Source organism: Rhipicephalus microplus, chromosome X (assembly GCF_043290135.1).
Source record: "Rhipicephalus microplus isolate Deutch F79 chromosome X, USDA_Rmic, whole genome shotgun sequence".
In the NCBI taxonomy this organism is placed as follows: Eukaryota; Metazoa; Arthropoda; class Arachnida; order Ixodida; family Ixodidae; genus Rhipicephalus; species Rhipicephalus microplus.
The window spans coordinates 322,354,509-322,373,947 of NC_134710.1; the positions used below are offsets into that span (position 1 = coordinate 322,354,509).

A 19,439-nucleotide genomic window follows, 5' to 3' on the forward strand; every position below is an offset into this window, starting at 1 on the left:
CAAAGTGTATCGACAGCTGTATTTCAGAGATCGCAACCATTGGAGAGTTAGAGCCAATGAAAGTACACTAGAGCACAAACTTTATGAACCACTCACTGAAAACTTCCTCTGATTTTATTTTCCAATAGCGTGCAAAGAATGTGGTCCCATTAACCTCTTTGGTGGTAATTTCCACCAATGAGGCAAGGATATCGAGTCGCACTTTCAATTGGGTGAGATGGGGCGCAACACAACAACATAACAAATAAGGTTGATCCTATGCCATGCCGCGTTCGAATGCACCGACCATTCACGTATCACATTGGTTTTCAGCTAACCACAAATCTTTACATGCGTAGTTTTATGCTATTGACGCCCAATAGAATTCTTCAATTACTGCGACTTCGAACTTATTGGACGATGGTGGTTGTCAACACCATCCACTGCGTACAAGGGAAACAGCACGCGAAGCTCAAAGCGCCGAAAGAAATAAAAACGCACCAGCAGTCATCAGCCAGCCCTTAATGGGCGTGAATTAACTCAAAACCAGCCAGGGTACCAATATACACCGCCGCGGCAGCAGGTTCTAGCCATATTGTTTCTCTCAGCCATGCTGATTTTACGCACAATTTCGTTTCGTGAATCCACTTACGAGCACTTTTCGGTGACGTAAGCAAATATAGCAACTGCATCACCATCGCTGACATGTTCCCGGGCAGTCACAGCGCACTTTATTTGCAGCGGCCGATGTGACAACCATGGTTTCTTACGACGTTTTTTCGTTTCGTGAATCGACTTACGCAACAAAATTTCTCTTGCGCAAAAATGTTTTCGTAAGTGAGTTTTGTGAATCCGGCCCCAGTACTCCCCGCCAAGCGCTCGCTCGGCGGCGTCCGATCACCTAAGTATTGTTGCACCGTGCCCCCGAGACACCGGTGACGTGCCATCACAATGGTGCAAAGTAATCAGATGAGCTTTTTTGGTTTGTGCATAAAATAGGAATGGTAACAAAAATATCGTAAAAGTTAAGATAGTGTATTGTTTGACAAATAGTGATTGGCATATGCTTGCACTACTCCAGACCCTCCATTGACTACATTATGTACAGCGGTTCCATGGAAATGGGCACCTGAAAGTTAAAACATCCGTCCATCTACCCCACATGAACGCTTTAATGTCAGCGCTCATTGCAGACTTCTGCAAACGGGAAAGTGTTTCTGCACGCAATAACTACTTACGCTATCTTTGCACCTTTTGTCCATATGAAGACCTAAGCAAGAAAACAAACCAAAGCCACGCACGCAGAAGTCTATACACCTCCGGCTAAATATTCACATCCTGTTTACTTGCGCCAGTGCAGTCAATACAGGTCAAAGATTTTTAAAGGTTGTCGACGTTGTTGGACGAAGAAGGGCTTCAAGTTTTCTACAAAATGAACATTACGTTCCAGCTCTTGCTAATACTGCTGGACATTAAACGTACTGCATAGTGAAGGAGGCGAGCGTGTTATAAAGATGTGAAGAAATGGATTCAGAGACGGGGAAGCGCGATGCCATATTAAGTTGACAATACACGCCACAACCGGATCAAACCAACAAATACGCATTATGTGCCAGCATACTATACCTTCACTGTACTGTGTTGGCTGACGATATTTCCAGTCTCGTGAGCGCAAGATTCATTTAACCAATAAGCAGCAGAAAAGTTCCTTTCCACTGCAACCATTACCTTACCGACCTAGCAAGTTTACTGTTCTTTACCGCTGTACATGCACGGTGCATGCCTTTTCCTAGGTACACCACTGTGTTTCGTTTTCATGCGCTACTCTGCCAAACTTCGTTCACAGACGGGTTAGAAAGAGTGTTTTGCACTTAGTTACGTCGCAATAACACATGCAAAATTAATCATTAACGCTGCAAATACCTGGCATCCATATATTCATGGAAAACACATATTCTTACGTCCCCGCAAGTTCTCCAGATTGCTCGGCAAACATCGTCGTAGCTGTGTGGAAACTCCAAACATAGCGTTTGTCGTTCTATTAGGACTTACTAAGTCCTTGCGCCAGTGCGTGGAATTGCTGCGTTGGCTGACTGCGCAACCTAGACGCTGCCCCATGCAACACTGCCCAGCATAGCTTTCTTGGTGGTCGGCCACTTGTCCCTCTGGTTCACCGACTAAAATGCGCATAAAAAAAGCACGCGTAAGCGTTTGCGCTGCTGACTCAACTGAGCTACCACAGCAATGCTCGAATGAATAATTAGGCGACGTATTTTCACTGGCCAACCTGTTCAATTTAACTAAGCAAAGTACTGTACTATATTCTGTCTTCCTCAGGACGTTCTCCTCCAGTGCTTTTAGATTCGTTGCTGCGCTGCTTGCTGAGAAATCATTAGTCCTCAGCAATGAATTTTCCCTAGATCAGCCAAACTAAGTAACTATAGATGATTTTGTAATGAGTTCATGGGTGCAAACTGATTCATCAGTTATTGGGCCTTTTTTTCGGAACTGTTTGCGACTGCCTTTGACAGCGTGCCATTGTGTTCTTGGAGCATGAGCTCAGAAAAGTCTTTGCATCGTCACCTGTATACACTTTCATTTTCTCTTTCTTGTGTTCGTATTGCAGGGTAGCAACCAGAACGGTCGTCTGAAGAATGCATTTACCTTCCTCTACCTTTGGTCTCGTTGTACCACTCATGGGCAAACCTTACGATGTAGTAATGTGCACCTAGCACCAATGTTTTATATTTTATATATTTGAGTCTGAGGAGAAGGAGGAACAACGTTATCAACGTTATTGTCAATCGTAAAAACTACGAAGAACAGGTTGACTCTACTGTATTTGGTTTCAAGGTCACAAGCGTTGTACCCAAGAAAACTTCCGGTCACCTCATTTATCAGCTTCTAACGTCAAAACTGAAAGCACGTTTTCAAGTTCCTTTAAATCATAAGCAATGTATCTCTTTAGTTTTTTTTCAGATAAAAGGAACGCGCGTAAAGTTCAAGGAAATCTCTAAGAAATTTTATTTTACTCAAAAAATATTGATTTGAATATATTTTGCCGAATAGGGGAAAGACAGTGTAGAAAATCAGCGGGTTGTTTTCTAAAGCTCTTCTCGCCCACCAATCCTGTTTTGACACATCAGTGGACCAAACCGAATGTCATTAAGGGGCTGTGTTTTTAAACAGTGAAAGGGTCTATAAGTGATAACCAGGAGCATTTGGGCTGTGTCGGCATCATCCACTTGCCGAACAGCTTGAACTTAATCATATGGATTGTAGCCGAGTAGCGCGATCTCCAACGGCCCTCTGCCTTCGTATATCATGTTATATGAGGTTATGAAAGACGTAGCCCGGGTTATGTGATAATGTAACACCTTTTCTGAGCAAATTTATAGTTATCCGTGTATAAATATAAATCACAAGTTTGCAATCTACGACCCGCGGGGCGGCATAGTGCGGCCCCCGGCACTAGTCACCTCTTATCCGAGGGCCAACATTGCAGTGTTGACCTCAATGGGGTTTTTACTTGTAGGGAGGTACCGTAAACGCCACTTACTAACATAGCTACAGACCTATAGTATAATGCTAAACCTGAAAAATAAGCGTTGTGAATAAAACGCTCAATGAAGAAAAAAGTGTAAGGGCAAACTAGAGTGAAATAACAATTGCTTTCTTTAGCGCTTCGTGTTAGCATTTGTCCAAGGTCCTGGAATCTTTTGTACAGAAAACGGTTAAGTATATGAACTCAACATATCTGAGCGACCGCATGTCGACTGCATGTGCCCTCTAAAGTGTGCTCATGATTCTGCATATCTCTCTTTCCTTTCTTTTCAGTCTCTTTTTTTTTCAGTTCTTTATCCCTTCCTCCAGTGCAGAGTGGTAAACCGGACAGACGTCTGGTTAACCTCCCTGATTTTTATTGCATCTTTCTCGCACCTTTCTCTTTTGTTGGGTAGCATATCCACTCTTTCTGGACTGGTTAACACCCCTGCCTTTCCTTTCCTTCGTTTTTCTTCTTTCCTTCCTCCATCTCGCTTTAGCACTTCCTACTTTAACACTAATGTGGCTATTGAAAACACCATTAAGCAGTCACTAGCTTCACGAATATATGCAATAAGTTTTATCGTAATCGAAGAACCTATGGAAGCTAATCATTCAGTTCTCTATGCTACATAGATATTCCAGATGTTCTTGTGCTGGTGTCTTCGTATTTAACCTGTCCCGAAACTTCTTCGCTTCTTTCTTTCAGCTTATGTGGTGCACGAGCCCGGGATCACTCTAATTGTGCTTGAGCGAGTTGGGGCCAGAAGCGTAAATATATACACATAATTAAAATTTACAGTATGTGTAATGTTGTGTCATGAACTTTGAAAAAAAAAACGTTGAGGTGGCTCTAAAAGAAAAATTCCCTTCAATTTTGTGATTGCATTGTCGTAGGGAAATATCCTGAACGTTCACATATTTTTTAATATATAAGGTATCTTTTGTCGTCATATTTTTTAACAGTTGCTGTGCATAACATTACATATGCATCACTAGTTTAAGCATCGAGTCGACCTTGCCGACCCGTCAGTTGAAAATGTCCTTACAAGAGAGAGAGAGAAATAAACGTTTATTTAAAAACAGTGTTCTGAGCAAGGCCCACCGTAATTGTTTTATTTTATTTTGCCAACCTTTTCGGTTACAACATCATCGAATCATTCGGACCCAGAATTTGGTGACTCACCTTGTATTGAGGCCGATACTGAGAATTTTATGTTACCCTTATTCTCGGCATTGTCTTTCCTCTTTAACTCGTCGCATGCGTATCCGTCACTGGCGACGGTTGAACTGCGTTAAGACTTCACAAACATGCACGCGATTTTCAAGTGACAGCGATGGGCGACAGCGACAAACTTGCTCTGTTGAGACGGCTGCAACCACATATTGGCGACAAAGTGTCACAGTTTTTGGATTGAAAACTATCGCGTGCATACCCATAAATTGCAAACGAAACTTTAAAAAAGTTGGTCGATGACAACATGCCCAATGTATTACTGCCTTGTGTGGCAAGAGGTTACCACGAAATTTTTCACTACCTTCTTTTTTTTCGCAATCTATAGTTTAACAGTGACAGGGTGCACAACAGCGTACACTACGACTGCTACGACGCACTTCGCTTGACGCTTTAAGATTGTGGCAAACGACCATAATTGTCCTAAGTTGCCACCGCAACATCAAAACAAACCTTGCGATACCAAGGTTCGCGGCAAAATACAAATGCTCTCTCGCTCTGCGCGTGAGATGCAAATGTGAAAGAGGTGGTCCATGCCTTGCATTCCTTGAACTACACGCTGATAACAGCATCAAGAGCAAATCGCTACCGAAGTGAGAATCAGATGTGCAGATATGTTGCCGGAAGCCGTCATGCTGTCTTCCGGGCGACAAGCAATTTTTCCTAGTTTTATATCTTTCTATAAACGCGTGACGCGACAAGCCACGGCTACAAACATGACTCCGCGACAGCAAATCCTGCCGCTCGTCGCTGTCGCCAGAAAACCACGTGCATGCGACTGGGCTAATACCCTATTCGTGGTGTTCTAGCGCATCTACCATGGCCCCCGCAATCAACTCCGGCAGCACGCCACCAGGCAGCTGATATGAAGAGGGTAATGGAGTGTCTGAGATCTACTTTGCATGGTTCCGCAGTAACAGTGGCCGTTCTTATTTTATTCCCTTGTGCGCCTAGAACGTGCAAACGCCAAGATTTATCCCGGGAAACAAAAGGTATTCGAAAACGATCGCCGATAAGCCTCAACAAAGGCAATGTGGTTGTGCCTTTATTGGTTATGTTCTTGCCACATATGCGTGGATCTTGGCATTATTCGGATAAAGCTATTCCTACGATAACTGCATATACTTGTAAGCTGAAGCGCCTCCGCTAGGCTGTTGCCTTAGGTATCTTACATGACACCGCAGATTCACAATTCGCCAATCGCTACATCTGCAACACAAAGTGCAGCTAGGGTGATTCATGGTGTTCGAGAATATAAACCTCGGCGTAAGCTTTGTCGCCCAGCTCAAGTAAGTCCGGATCACATTGTAACTCACGTAGGTGAAGCTCGCTATCCAACAGAAAGTCAGTAACGTAAACTGGGCATATCCAATTATATTAGTCACATGTGCTACGTATAACAGAACAGTGCCACGCAGTATGAAAGTAGGAAGCGGAAAATTTGTTTGGGTGAGCCGTTGCAATTTATCGCTATTCGCATCTTGGTCTTGTACACTTGAAGCAAGAGAGCTTCAATTGGTCGGAACTTCACCAGTGCAATACGTTTGTTAATAATCGTAAAGCTCGTTTTAGGGTCTCTTTCATGGTCTACTGCTTGCTTCAATGAAGGGTATTTTTGTTCCATTCGAGAGAAAAACACGAACTGGAGAGGCGCCATATTTACAGCCTCCATAGAACATCGAGTGCATTCAAAAGTGAGAAATCGTACTCGCTTTTTTTATTTCCTTGAATCTGGCAAGTGCGTATATGGGTGCTGTATATGGTATCACAAAGAAAAAGGCCTTGAAAAGACCTCCACAATGTAATATATTAGGGGGGGGGGGTGGCGTTGTTCGTAACATATAATACCTCTTCAACGAAAAATGTCAATCAACGCTCGATTGACTCCGTTGGCCCCATTGGCTCGGCGTAAAAAATTACATGAACGTCGCTGTTTCCATCAAACTGCTAAAAAAACAAAACAAGAGTGATTCTTTGTGGGGGATCACAACAATCGGATGCATTCTCGCATGAACAGGAACTGTACAGCAATGGGCCAAGATTCAGTACGAATAGATCATGCTGGTGATTGTAAGGCACATTTAACCCAATATGCACTCGTATACAATGATCGTCCTCTAGTGCTCCCGTGAAGTTCTTTGGGGCACTTACGTTAAAAATGAGAAGAGAGAACAAATGGGGAGTGCTGAATAGCGCATTTTTAATGGGGCTACCCGGGTACACAATGTGGAAGTATTTTCTTGGAGCTAAAAGTGAAGTAAACACGCCCTGTCTTGAAAAATGTCTTACGCCAAAGAGCTGGCATTAAATGGCTGGGTGTTTTATTAAGGCGACGAAAGAATAAGGGTGCCTGCGCCCAGCACCACTTTTTCGAGGTTCCCTTACTGAACTCGAATGAAGTTAATCGTCTGAGTGCATTCGTGAAAATGACTCTAACCGAGGCCAAGAAGGGCACGGACGCAGAAAACAAAGGGCAAGTTGATACGATGGTCTATTGCTATTAAGAAGATTTTTCATGGCTCTTTGTGCTGATTGCAGTGCTATCGTCACTTGAACCATTCTGCCCACTTTTCTTTGCTGATTCGCCACTGTTCTGAGCTATCGATTTATGAATTGCGATTTATGTTCAACCTCCGCAGTGCTTAGCTAAAGTGCGGAAATGATACCACTGCAAATTATACAGTAATGTAGCAAATTTATATGTGAAAAATCACTTGGTATTAACAGTTCACTTGTGAGAGCGAAATAGAGGGGGTAAAGTTTGTTTGACATGCAGGCAACGCTTCTGTTCCCTTTTATTTGTGCGAAGAACTTTGAGACTGCAGTGAGCGACATGTCAGTGAGGAAATGTGGAGCAGTTTTTCTCCTACAAGGTGGTAGTGCTTAGAATTGATATATCGGACCGAAAGCTTTACAATACTCCATGTCTCAGAAGGTCATTCATTGCGTCGAAATGATCCTCAACAGCCTTAGTGCAACGCAGGGCGCGTCTGGTCAGCCTTGGCAAGCGAATAGCCGCGTGGCTCAAGACGCGAGCCAGAGAAATACAACGCCTGCTGCTGCTGTTTTTTCATGCCCGCGTTTCTCTCATTTCAAGACACGCCACGTGATCCGCTGCTGAGAGGCGTCACACGAAGCTGCGCTTGCTTGGAGCTACGCTGCTGCAGTATACGTGTCTACGGGAAGCTTTGACCTGTTTAATGGCAGCTTTGCTGGCCCTTGTCCACTCGATTTTCCCATGAATAGTGCGTTGCCTAGGATCCATACGCAAGTGGCCGGCTGAATTCGATCATTCAGTAGATACAGCTACACGGCAGGCTACAAAACTTCATGCAATTGCAATATTGCCTGCTGAAACGCCATTGCAAAAGAAGGCCAGAATTGCAAGTTATAAATACGGAGAAGATTATTAGCGTGGAAGCGTGCCAAGATCGAAGCTACTTCAGCCACAGGCTGTATTCACAGTGATTGCTAAACCAAGCCTAACATAATAATACTCATTACCACACAGCCGATTTTTCTGCAATACTGCAGTCAGCGTTTACTGATTACGCTCTGATAGACGAGAGCGTGCAGTCAATATGTTTTCATATCATACTTCTTGATATGTATATGTTCTTTCTGTTTTTTTACATTTCTTCATATTTTTTTACTTAGGGATAATCAAAGAATGGTTGTCACTAGGATATTTTCTAGCGTGAGAAAAAAATATTAGCAGGTGTCACATGTGTACGCTCTAAGGAATTTTCATAAACGCAAAGTAGTGGGATTGCGGTAGAGATTCTTCATATAACTACATTCAATTAAGGGTACATGGTAAGCTGTAGAAATCGTGCCATGCGGTAGTCATACGGGATGTGTGTGCCTACAGCCTTCGCATTAGACGTGCTCTTAGCGTCATTGGCCACATGATTACGAGTAATGCCGGCTAACACTAACTTGACTCAGTTTTATGCAAATACTTGAATACGCCAAGAAGGAGATGGGAATCAGCTGCCGCTGCAACTCAATTGCTCTTGCACTCCACGCGTAATAAGAGGTCGTAATAACAGGGCTCTCATAGGTGACAAGTAGTCATTTCGTTCAGTCATCATAGCCCAATTTCTGCACTTGAATAGAAAAATATGCGTAACTTCCTGCCTGCTCTCTTTGGCTTGCATCATGATGTCTTGTAGGAGGGTACGCAGTGTCCTGAGCACATGCAGTTAAAAGAGGAAAAGTTGGTTTGTTGTGCCCCTTTGTCCATATTTTTCGAAAAGCCAAGCACGATGGCATCGTTGCAAGATGCCCTCAATGTCTTGCTTTGGTCAGGTCATTTTCTGATCGCACAAACTGTAAAACTCACAAATGCACCTCCTGTTTTCGAATGACGGATTCTGTACGAATCGCTTTGGTGGCATTTGCGGCAGTGGTATTGGCCACGCGTAAGTCTCGCCGACCATTCATGCCAGGCCTGATTGTTCTAACTTGTTTTCATCTGAATGCTTCAGCTTACTGTTGTGTTCTTCCCAGTGTTTCTGTTATTCACTTTTTACACAGAAAAGGGGCATTAGGTTTCCTGTTGACACCTGTGCGTAAACAACTATTTGGCCGTACAAGTGAATAATCATTAGCTGAATCATCGCTGTGACACAAATATTATTTTCCACATCCGCCTTCATCGTAATGTTCCGTAGTTTTATTTGCCGGTAAATATTTTATATCCCAGCTCTCTTAAGATATACATAGACAAGTTGCATGAGAGATAAAGGCATTCTTGAGATGACCATCAAGGTTTAATTATTCTTCCTTCGCTCAATTGTCTAAAAATGATTTGACTGGATTTAACAACACTTCTTAGTTGCACTCTTCCGTGAAATTCACTTGGTAGACGTTTTTGATTCTAAAGTGCCATTTTGTCGCAAATTATATACTTGTAGTATCACAACCTTTGCAAAAACTGCGTTGCCAAGCATAGTACATTTGCCAGTTTTTTTGCCAGGTTTAGAACGCCGCGTCATGAAATATGCTCCATTTGTTAGAGCATATAGAAGGTGACAAACTTTAAACTTTTTTTTTTCGTTTGCAAGCAGATTTGAACGAGCACTCGTCCTCTGTGCGTTTCTTTCTTGTGCCATTTGTGCTTGAGCAAGGCGCTTCAAGTTTCGATCTGCTTGCTGTTCTTAGCGTTACATTCTAATATATTACTATCGCATTCATTTATTTGTCCTTGTGGTGTAACTCTGCCTTTTTTGCTGTTAAGCCCTAATTATTGAGGTATTTGAAATCGTTACACAATCAAGCTTAATAAAAAATTTTGTCCGTCTAACGACTAGATATGCTTAGCTTCTGTTAATTAAACGTGTGCGATGTATTTGATACTGGCTGGTAATAATAATAGTTTTAACGATCACATTATTCATGAACAACAAATCTCAAGAGAGGCAGTGAGCACTGCCGAAGGGAGCTTATAGTGATTGCATAGCGGAGCATGACACACTGCGATGCTGTTTGTGATGATCACAGTGTAAGGAACAGTGTAACTTAATAGGCATAATTTCTTAATTTCGCATGAAAAATGAAATTTTGTCGTTAGCTTCGCCTTTCTGTTTTAAAACGTTGACTGATGAGGTTGGGGACGCTAAGTGATTGTAAGACATCAATTCTTGGCTTACTTTTGAAGCCCACAAAAAATACTAAAAAATATCTAAAAAATTGGGAGGGTGTGAAGGGATAGGGCCAGTGGAATGAGGCGCGTGTGTGCAGTTGCGTAACGGAATCGCAATACTTTGATAATAGCATTTTCGTCCAGCCGAAAGGAAGAGCTCGTGTGGGTATATATCTGAAGCAAAGCGCGTTGTGCTATACACTATAACCGCCTGCAAGTCAGCCAAAGGAGACCCGCTAACTGCGGTTGTTTTCAACAGTATGCGGGGAGAGTCGGGTCGTTCGGAATCGTTTTCGCTGAGCCTTCATTTAGACTACGGCAGTGTGAGAGTATCTTAACGAATGATCTAGGCAGAGGTCAGCGAGAGGAACATTAATTTTTCGCCCAACTCCACGCTGCCGAGACAGCCGGCGTACGATACGTAGCGCAGAATGGTACGAATTAGGATGATTAAAGCGCAGTTTGCAGCATACGCGCTGGCCTCCGTGCTTCGTATCCGTTATCTGCTGGCAAGGCAATTGCGCCACCACGCAGAGTATAAATACCGCAGCTTTCATAATCTGTCGTCCCACGGTGCTGAAATGTCATCATAGACCTTGGTTTCTCTCTCTCTTCAAAAGAAGAAAACAAGAAAAGGAACATGGAGAAAGAGACATCACTACAACAGCGCTCATATGTGTATTTAAGTCATTTGCGCAACGTGAAACGTTAAGCCACCTAATTAGATTAATATGTCAGCTTGTGAGCCGCAAGAATAATTTTGTCATCACTTTCCAGAATTTTTCGTGATGAAAATTATTCGCCTGAATGCTTCGTAGTTCATAAACGATTTCGCAGTTTGAATTTTCTGGTGTCACTTGATTCAGCATCTTCACACTGCCTGTGACTTTCGCGCTAAGCTATGTCGTTACTACGGGGCATGAAAGTCGTTTTCTGCTGTGCACTAGTCTTTCTGCAGTGACTAATGTGCATGGGTGTACCGTAAGGCTATCTGGCGTCATCTGATAGGATAGCCGAATCTTTGCGCTGGTGTTTTTCGCAAGAAAGAAGAAAAAAATAATGATGTCTACAGGAGCCACGCAACTTCTTGCTCCTTGTAGCGCATTTCCCGTAATTTATTATGTGCGACCGAAGAAATGGACCATGTTGGTGAACTTCAAGGCAGCCCTTATTTAGTTTTTTTTGCCTTATAGACTCCTGACTCACTCAGCAACTAGGTTTAGTAATAAGGAAGTTGCTTAATGAGCTCGTCTAACAAGCAAGCGGAACCACGTTTCAGTAGCTGCCACTTCTCTGCCATAATGGACAATGAACATGACGGCGTTCAGCTGCTAGATCTGAACACGCAAGTGGCGTACGAAACTCCGACTCGTTTTCAGAAACAGATGATGCAAGAGTGAGAATTCGAAAGTTCATAAATGAAGCCTTAGAACCTTTTTGAAACATTCCAAGCTTGCAGTCCACACCCCTGTATCAAGCAGACCTGTATCTCTTTCTCTAACGCCCTCCCCTCTGCAGATTTGCACTCTCTCGACTCGGGGCTCGGACAACGCCACAAGACTTTGCTGTCTTAGTCGCTTTCGCAAAATCTTTTGCCTTTCGAATTGGTATAGATGACAGTTTTGCTTGCAATTTGTGCGGCAGCAAGAAATCATCCAACACGTTTTCTGCCGCTGTTCTCGCTATTGAGTGCGCCCAGGTTGTCGCTAGCGGCCGCGTTGGCGTGCCTTGATGACACGAGCCTGTCCGAGTAGACAAGTTCGAAAATCCCGACCTAAACTGTCATTGCAATGGAAGTTCATCAAGGCTTTATTAAAATTTAAGCGAGGCAGGGATCGGTTTTATAGACTATAAATATAAAATTCTGATAATGTAATTTGTTTATTTCTTGTCATTATTTTGCAAGCCCTCCTTCTCTCTCTTCCGTTATTTTCATTTCCTTTCTCTGTATTTTTTTCCTAATATAGCGTAAAAAATAGGAGTTTTAAATTTCGGTCACTTTCTCTGCTCCTCCCTCGATGTCTTCTCCCTCATCCTATCAACACTATCGACACAGTTTCTCATGGTAGTACGTAGTGAGATCATTAAAATGAGAATTATGTCGCAACTTGAGAGCACTGGCGATAAATTTCCGATAAGCAACGCGCCATAATCCTTGTTATTAAGGTCCGCCTAAAGTCCCACGTTTACATAGTATCAATTTAGGAAGCCACTTGTTCAGCGGACCGAAGTCGAATACGACTGCCATCAGCACGCCTTCGCAACTACTTATATAGCTGTATACACGCATAGTACGTACAGCGCCTCACGCAAACTCTACAGCTTGTGAAAACTGCGTGGTCTCCCCGTTTTCCGCAGACGTGAGTAATGTGAACTGGAAAGGATGACTGAACGCCGCCGTATTGCACTAAGCCAATTTCTAAATCGACTCGCGTTCCACTCGAAAGCACTCGGGATTAAACACGTGCCAAAGCGCATGGTGAGCCCGACGACGAAAGAGTTGTGGCCGCTGGTATACCGCCTTTATCTGCCTCGCCTGGTGTTTTCAGGGGCCGATGTTTCATTGTAGCAGCCCGCTTTCTTTCGAACGCCAACAATCTCGCCTAATAGCACTGTGCGCTGCGCGCGCTTTGTGCGGGAAGGCAGAATCTTCGGCGGTGTCCGCCGGAGATTCAACGGCTTTGTGTCGTGAGCTTAATGCATCGTTAAGTATTCGCGATGCTTTACCGCAAATTTAAGGAGAAAAATGTTTTGTTTTAATTTGAGATTTTATTTACTTTTTAATATGTCACAACGCACGTGAACTACAAAAATAGTATATCAAGAAAAGTTTGGGTCTTTACGTCTCACGAACACAAACGAAGCCAGAAGCAGGCCAGAAACACGAAGATTAGACAAATGTGTGTACTACCCATCACTCCCATGCTCACTGAAGAGCCGTACGTTGCTGCTCCCGTAGACACTAGCGCCAAAGTTCCCTCTAGTGTATATTAAGAACGTCTATATTTTTATCCGTCCGTTTGACGATTGTCTGCCCTCGGTCGGGATGACTCAGCGTTGAATCTATCAACATTGGTCGGATTGGCGTGGCTAGGAAGCAGGCTGTAGGCTTGTTTTAGTTTTGCGGCAATGACCAAATAAATTTTGTGTGACAGTGGAAGAGCGAGTGGTTTTGGTGCTTTTGGAGGTCGATTGGTGGTTTTCTTTGACAGCACTTGGCCTGCATGACCAGATAAACGCGCTGCATAAGCATATATAGGAGTCGAGAGTATGCACGAGAGATCTTCGAGCGTAGCTCCGGCTGTGTGCATTCGACGTCTCTGCTGCTGCGCCGGATGAAACTATAATCACGTGACTATTCGGTCCGCGGAGCAGCGGGATTTAACTCTCGAGTGTGAATCTAGCTTTAACCACCTGGTGGTCCTTATCTAAGCACAAGTGTGTTTTTACATTTCTCCCTAATGCAAATACGTCCCTCGTTGTAGGGGATGAACAGAACACATGATTTTTGTATGATTTTACAGACTCACAAGTTAAATTTCAGCGACGCAGTTAGAATCAAATCGCTCGCGATGCAGGCGTTCTCCTCGTTAAAGGGGCTCTGCAAAATCTTTCCAAGTAGCCAATAAATAAACTCACTGAAGGAGTTTATTGCCTCAGAAACCGACCAAAGCAAAAATTTTTAAAATCCGCCCAGTACGAGCGGACTTTCAGATTTGTCGCACGCTGAAATGCTCTATTTTTTCTCTCGTCTCGACAAAAACGCTGGAAACTAAACAGAGAGGAATGTTGGAGCTTAAGCCCGGCCCGGGCCCACTGGCTGCATCGAAGGCCCTCCCGAGCCGGACGCTATAGGACTGCGAGCCCAACTGGTCCGGCCCGACGTACAAAAATAAAAGCCCTGGCCTGACCTGGTCTGGTGGTTAGGGCCTTACATTATGAGGGTTTGCTGCAGAGGCAAGATGTTTTCCAATAAAATGGTATTTTATTGAACATGGCAAACTGAAACATAAGCAAATGACACAGGACAGTCACTATATGCAACGATTACAACTTGTCCTGTGAAAATAAGTTGTCAAATTGTTCGGGCTTAGAGCAGTATAACGGCGCTCGTGTGTCTCATATCCCGCCCAACTGAAGGTCCGTTCACTGTTCACACTAGTAGCCGAAATTGCTAATATATGTTTCGGATGCATAGCAAGCTTAGAATATTCAGGCCGTTTGTTTTTTATAGAAGGTTGGTAGGCGAGGTGTAGGCGACTGTATTATCCCGTGTATAAATAATCCAAAGCTCATCTTGTGTGACTAAAAGAAAGGACAACCGTGAAAGAGGGCCGTCGCGGAGAAGGTGCCACATGGTGAAAAAAAGTTACGGCCCAACGTATATGTTTCGAGCTTGAGTAGGGCTTTGCATCTGTCACGGCCGACCCAACAAAAAAATTTATGGAGCCCGAGCCTGGCCCGGGCCGGGACCGAGAGGAGAAGAAGTCGGCGCACGCGAACCCGGCCTCCGGGCCGAACGGGGCTCGGGCTTTCGGGCTACCCGAAACCCATGCAGACCTCTACCTTCAACTACAGCAATCATCAGTGTTTTGACCATGCTCAGAAAGTGTTGCAGGGCCCCTTTCAGTAGCGTCGGAGCGCTTCCCCACGACACATGTATAGGGCAGCTCAACCGAGCCAAGCTTTGTTTACCTCCCTTCTTTTCTACTTCATTTTTCTGTATCTCTATAATAGTGCTCTTAGGGCTGCTTTTTGTGGTGTAGCAGTGCTTTCGCTGCCTTCCTGCATCTTCGTTATTGCTTTCACGGGGTACATTTATTTACAGGCGCGTAGCTGGCGGTTACGTTGACCACATGGTCGCTAACAGTAAAACTAGTTGACATTTCTCCGCTTCAAAGACAAATAAGGTGGAGAACTAAAAAAAAGTAAAGCCCGTGAACTTGGGTAATTGTCTGCTGTAGTGATGTATCGGACATAGTGCTCAGCTGCTGACCTCAAGTTCGCGGGATTCAATCTTGGCCATGGCGGCTGCATTTCGGTAGAGGCGACATGCTGGATGCCCGTGTTCCGGAGCACATTAAAGAACACCATATGACCTAAATTTCTGGAGCACGTTCCTACGGTGTCTCTCATATTCATATTGCCGTTTTGGGACGTAAAATCTCCACGAAAATTATGTGTATAAATCTAATATATTCTTAAAATACGGTTCTTTTTCATAGTCATCGACGATAACTTGACTGTTTCATATGCTACGATCTGACTATACTTACCATTTTGAAATACCTCTGGTAGGTCTCTCCTTAGGCATGCGTAATGCTTTATAGATTTAAAATGGATCATTTATATTAAATTACGAACGGCTTTGTGATGACTATGATCACTGTGAAAGACGGAGAAGACGTTATAGCTCACGTTTAGTAAGACCTATTAGCTCACACTCAATAATTTTCGGTAGTATTCTTAAAGTTCACGCCATTCTCGAATTTCGCCTGTGTAACTCACGACGTTCTCTTCATTCTTAGAAAAGTTAGTGAACCCCAGGTGGTCACAATCACCGGAGCCCTCCACTACGGCATCCCTCATAATCATATGGTGGTTTTGGGACGGTAAACCCCAAATATTAATCAAGTAGTTATTCATTCTTGAAAAGTTTATCTTCACAGTTTCAAAATTTTAGGTACAACTCAGTGTTCTGAAGTCTTTATAGCTTCGATGCGATATTACGATTCCGACAATAGGTGTGATGGCTTTCCGCGCTTTCAAGCTTGCTCATTTATACTCAGTATGCCACAGTTCTATGTTAACTTTTGATAATTGAACCCTGGGGATTCGGATAAAAGTTGTTCGGAAATATTCTATAGACACATCAAGTCATAAAAAATGGTGTATTTTGCAGACAATACTAAGTTAAACACCAGTAAAAAGTGATGATGACATTAAAGAGAACACCAGGAAAGTGCAGACACCAGAAGAAAATTTTTTTATATGAGCAAAAAAAAAAGTAAAAGAAAAGACGTGTAATACCCACTCCTTCACCGTGGGGTTCAGGAGAATAGGTATACTGAAACTAAATGAGCCATGATGCGTGCCACCAGAAAGAAACCCAGCGAGTCTAGAGACTCGTATGGTGCGTTTGTCGGGTGCCGTTTATGTGTGCCTTTTTTCTAGACCTGGGCTGTCATGATTACTGGACCGTGACAAAGATGCATCGGTGAACGATGACGTGACACGCATATAGCAGCAGACGCCGAGCCGGAAGTGCGTAGGATGCTTCCCTACAAATATCTGCGCAACAACTAAAACTACCAGGGCAGCGAGCCCAGTGTGTTGTGGTATAGTGGCCACTGTTGCTTTCTTCGGTCTTGCCTCGCTTGGTCTTCTTTGGTTTTTTTTTTCTGCTTATCTCTCACGTAGTGACGTTGTATTCTTATGGGCTTGGGTGCTATGGGGATAGCATAATATCTGCTTACATGCGTTGGCACACCCTTGCTAAGACCACAAACGTCTTTCGTGTTTGCTTCAAGAGAGTGGAATGTGGAGCCAGAAAATGCGTCTGCGTGGCATAAATTATGCAATAGGAACTCCAGTCAAGGTCATGCCTAGTTGCTCCCGTGCACGTCTGCCATGAAAATAAGAATTCTTGCTTCTTTTGTGTACTACACACTGGTATACCATATAAAGCATATAAAATATATGATAACACAGCGCAGCGCAGCATGCACGCTATCTATGCAGCAATAGGCTGCAATCAAATACGCTGCCATGCGCAGTAGTTTTATGTCATTTATACTCATACTCATAAACATCACCCGAGCATGCAGTGACGAATAACTACCCTATAAAAGGAATACTTTTTTTGTTGGTGCAAAATTATAGCGCGCGGCATGCTACGTTTTCGAAGGAAAATGTGCGATGGTCGGACAAGGATGCTATCTTGAATCACGTTTTTCTTTCGTGCACCCAGAATCGTAGGTGACGTGATGAAGGTTTCCCTACGGAAGAGCACGCGCAGCTTCGCCAACGAAGGAGTTATGTGTGCGCGTGGCTGCTATGACGGTTGGCCCGATAAATGGTCCGCCAGCAGCATCTCGCACCTCGAAGGTATACAATGAGTATTATGTATAAACAGACGCTAGAGTAGTCGAGATGGTTAGTGGCTTGATGGACGAGGTCTTCCTGTGCGCGTACTGTGGGACATCAAGTGTTCTCAAGTTTCGTGGACTTGTTGAAGTGAGAGAAAGCTCGAAAGTCAGTATACTCATGTCTGGATCTCTCTATCGCATTATGATCGAGTCGCAGTCACTGAGTAAGGTCTGTGCGCCTGCGTTCTGTTGATACCGCACTTCTTTATTTAATGACAGGTTGAATCTCGCCTGTGGTGTTTACAGCTGATAATAGTGTTTAGCTGCTTTCCTGCTAATGATCTTTATGTGGTGGCTTTATATAACACTGTATGCAGAGAAACGAAAAAAATTCACCTAAAATACGAATGAGTGATTTTGTTGGGTGATCAATATTTGAACTGTCAGTTTATAATTATTTTATACACGCGTCTTCCATTTAGGAGTGACAGAAAGTTTAGTTCATCGGTGTTTCTTTTTTTCCTTTTGGTGTAGTATCGAATAAAACCTACATTCTTTTTATTCAAAAATGGCCAGAAGATCTCAACGTGACCTTTCGTATTTGCACGCTTTCTACGTAGCCACCGTGTTGGTCAGTCCGAACTGCCAGGCGTTGAATAAGAAATGAGAAAAAATTCGCACAGCATGAACAGATGAGCTTTCTGCCAGGGTTCTGAGGCATATCGCTCGCACGGTTTCTTAATTATCCTGTGCGTGGTATCTGTTTTGTTTAGTAGCTAAAAGGCAGAAAGAAAGATGCTTGTGCGCAGCCAATACCAATAGAAGTTTACATGTTTCGAACTTTCATGAATCCTAATTTACCGAGCCATATTTCTGCATAACCAATGCTTTAATGAACAAATGCTGTGTTTTTACTGGTTATAGACTATTGTTTTACGGGGTTTCACTGCTAACCTATGCTGAGTGAAGACATTACGATAATGCAACTTAGTGCTGTTCACTGCTCTTATCAGCGACTCAGAGTTCTCTGTGTGCCTACATCATTGATCTGTGCATAATTTTACAAAAACCTTAAATTTTAGGTTAAGCATAATATTTCAACAGCTCAGCTGTTTAAGCATTCTTGTGGCACTGGATTGCGCGAACAGAAATGTTCATTATAAATCGGCACATGTTCTCCTGATTCTCTTCATCATTTTCTGCTTCGCCCGCAACACATGCGCCCATTGGTCCTGCGTGTCATGCAATAATACTGATGGGCAACAGAAAAGTACAGAGAGAGAAAGCAAAAAAGAGAGGAAGAAAGAAATAGCAATAAAAAGAAAAAAGAAAGGCCTGACGAAAAAAATTTGTGCGAGGCGAGATCCAAACCCACGTGCCGGCTAACCGACGGCGAGATTTCTCAGTTGAGCGGACACGATAGCAGAGCGTAGCATAGCCTTGCATAGTATAGCATAGCAATTAAGAGGGTAGAAAAGCGAATGAAGAATGAAGAGGAGAGGATTGAGAGGGAGGAGGAAGGAAGAAAGAGGGTAGATAGTAAAACTTTTTGGACAGAAGGAGATAAACAAAAAAAAAGAGAGACAGAAACGCTAGAACAACAGAAAGGAAGAACTAGAAAAAAGTATAGAAAGAAACATAAAAAACAAAGCACATTAAAGCCCCGCATTCTATAGTATAGCAAGAATTAGCCATACAAATTACAGTGTATGCTTGGGTAAGAAAGAAAGGAGGAATGAACGCCGCCATCTCATCTGATTCCACAGTCTTCGCCATAATGTGCAACTGGCCCAATCTCTGAGATGAAGACGTTGTCCTAATAAGAAAATAACCAGTTTCACTATAAACTTCTTTCATCCTGATAGCAGCAGCGGTTCTAAATTTTCCGGGAAACGGGAACTACGTCTGATTGTACAAAAAAGTCACAGCTTTGCCGCAAAGGGCGAAG

The 19,439-nt window shown here is 43.4% G+C and overlaps 1 protein-coding gene across 1 annotated transcript in view; it reads left to right on the top strand.

Moving 5' to 3' along the window:
- The window catches only part of LOC119162083 (neuropeptide SIFamide receptor), a 323,575-nt gene that overhangs the window by 202,241 nt on the left and 101,895 nt on the right, over nt 1–19,439 (top strand). The gene's annotated exons all lie outside the window — the stretch shown is intronic.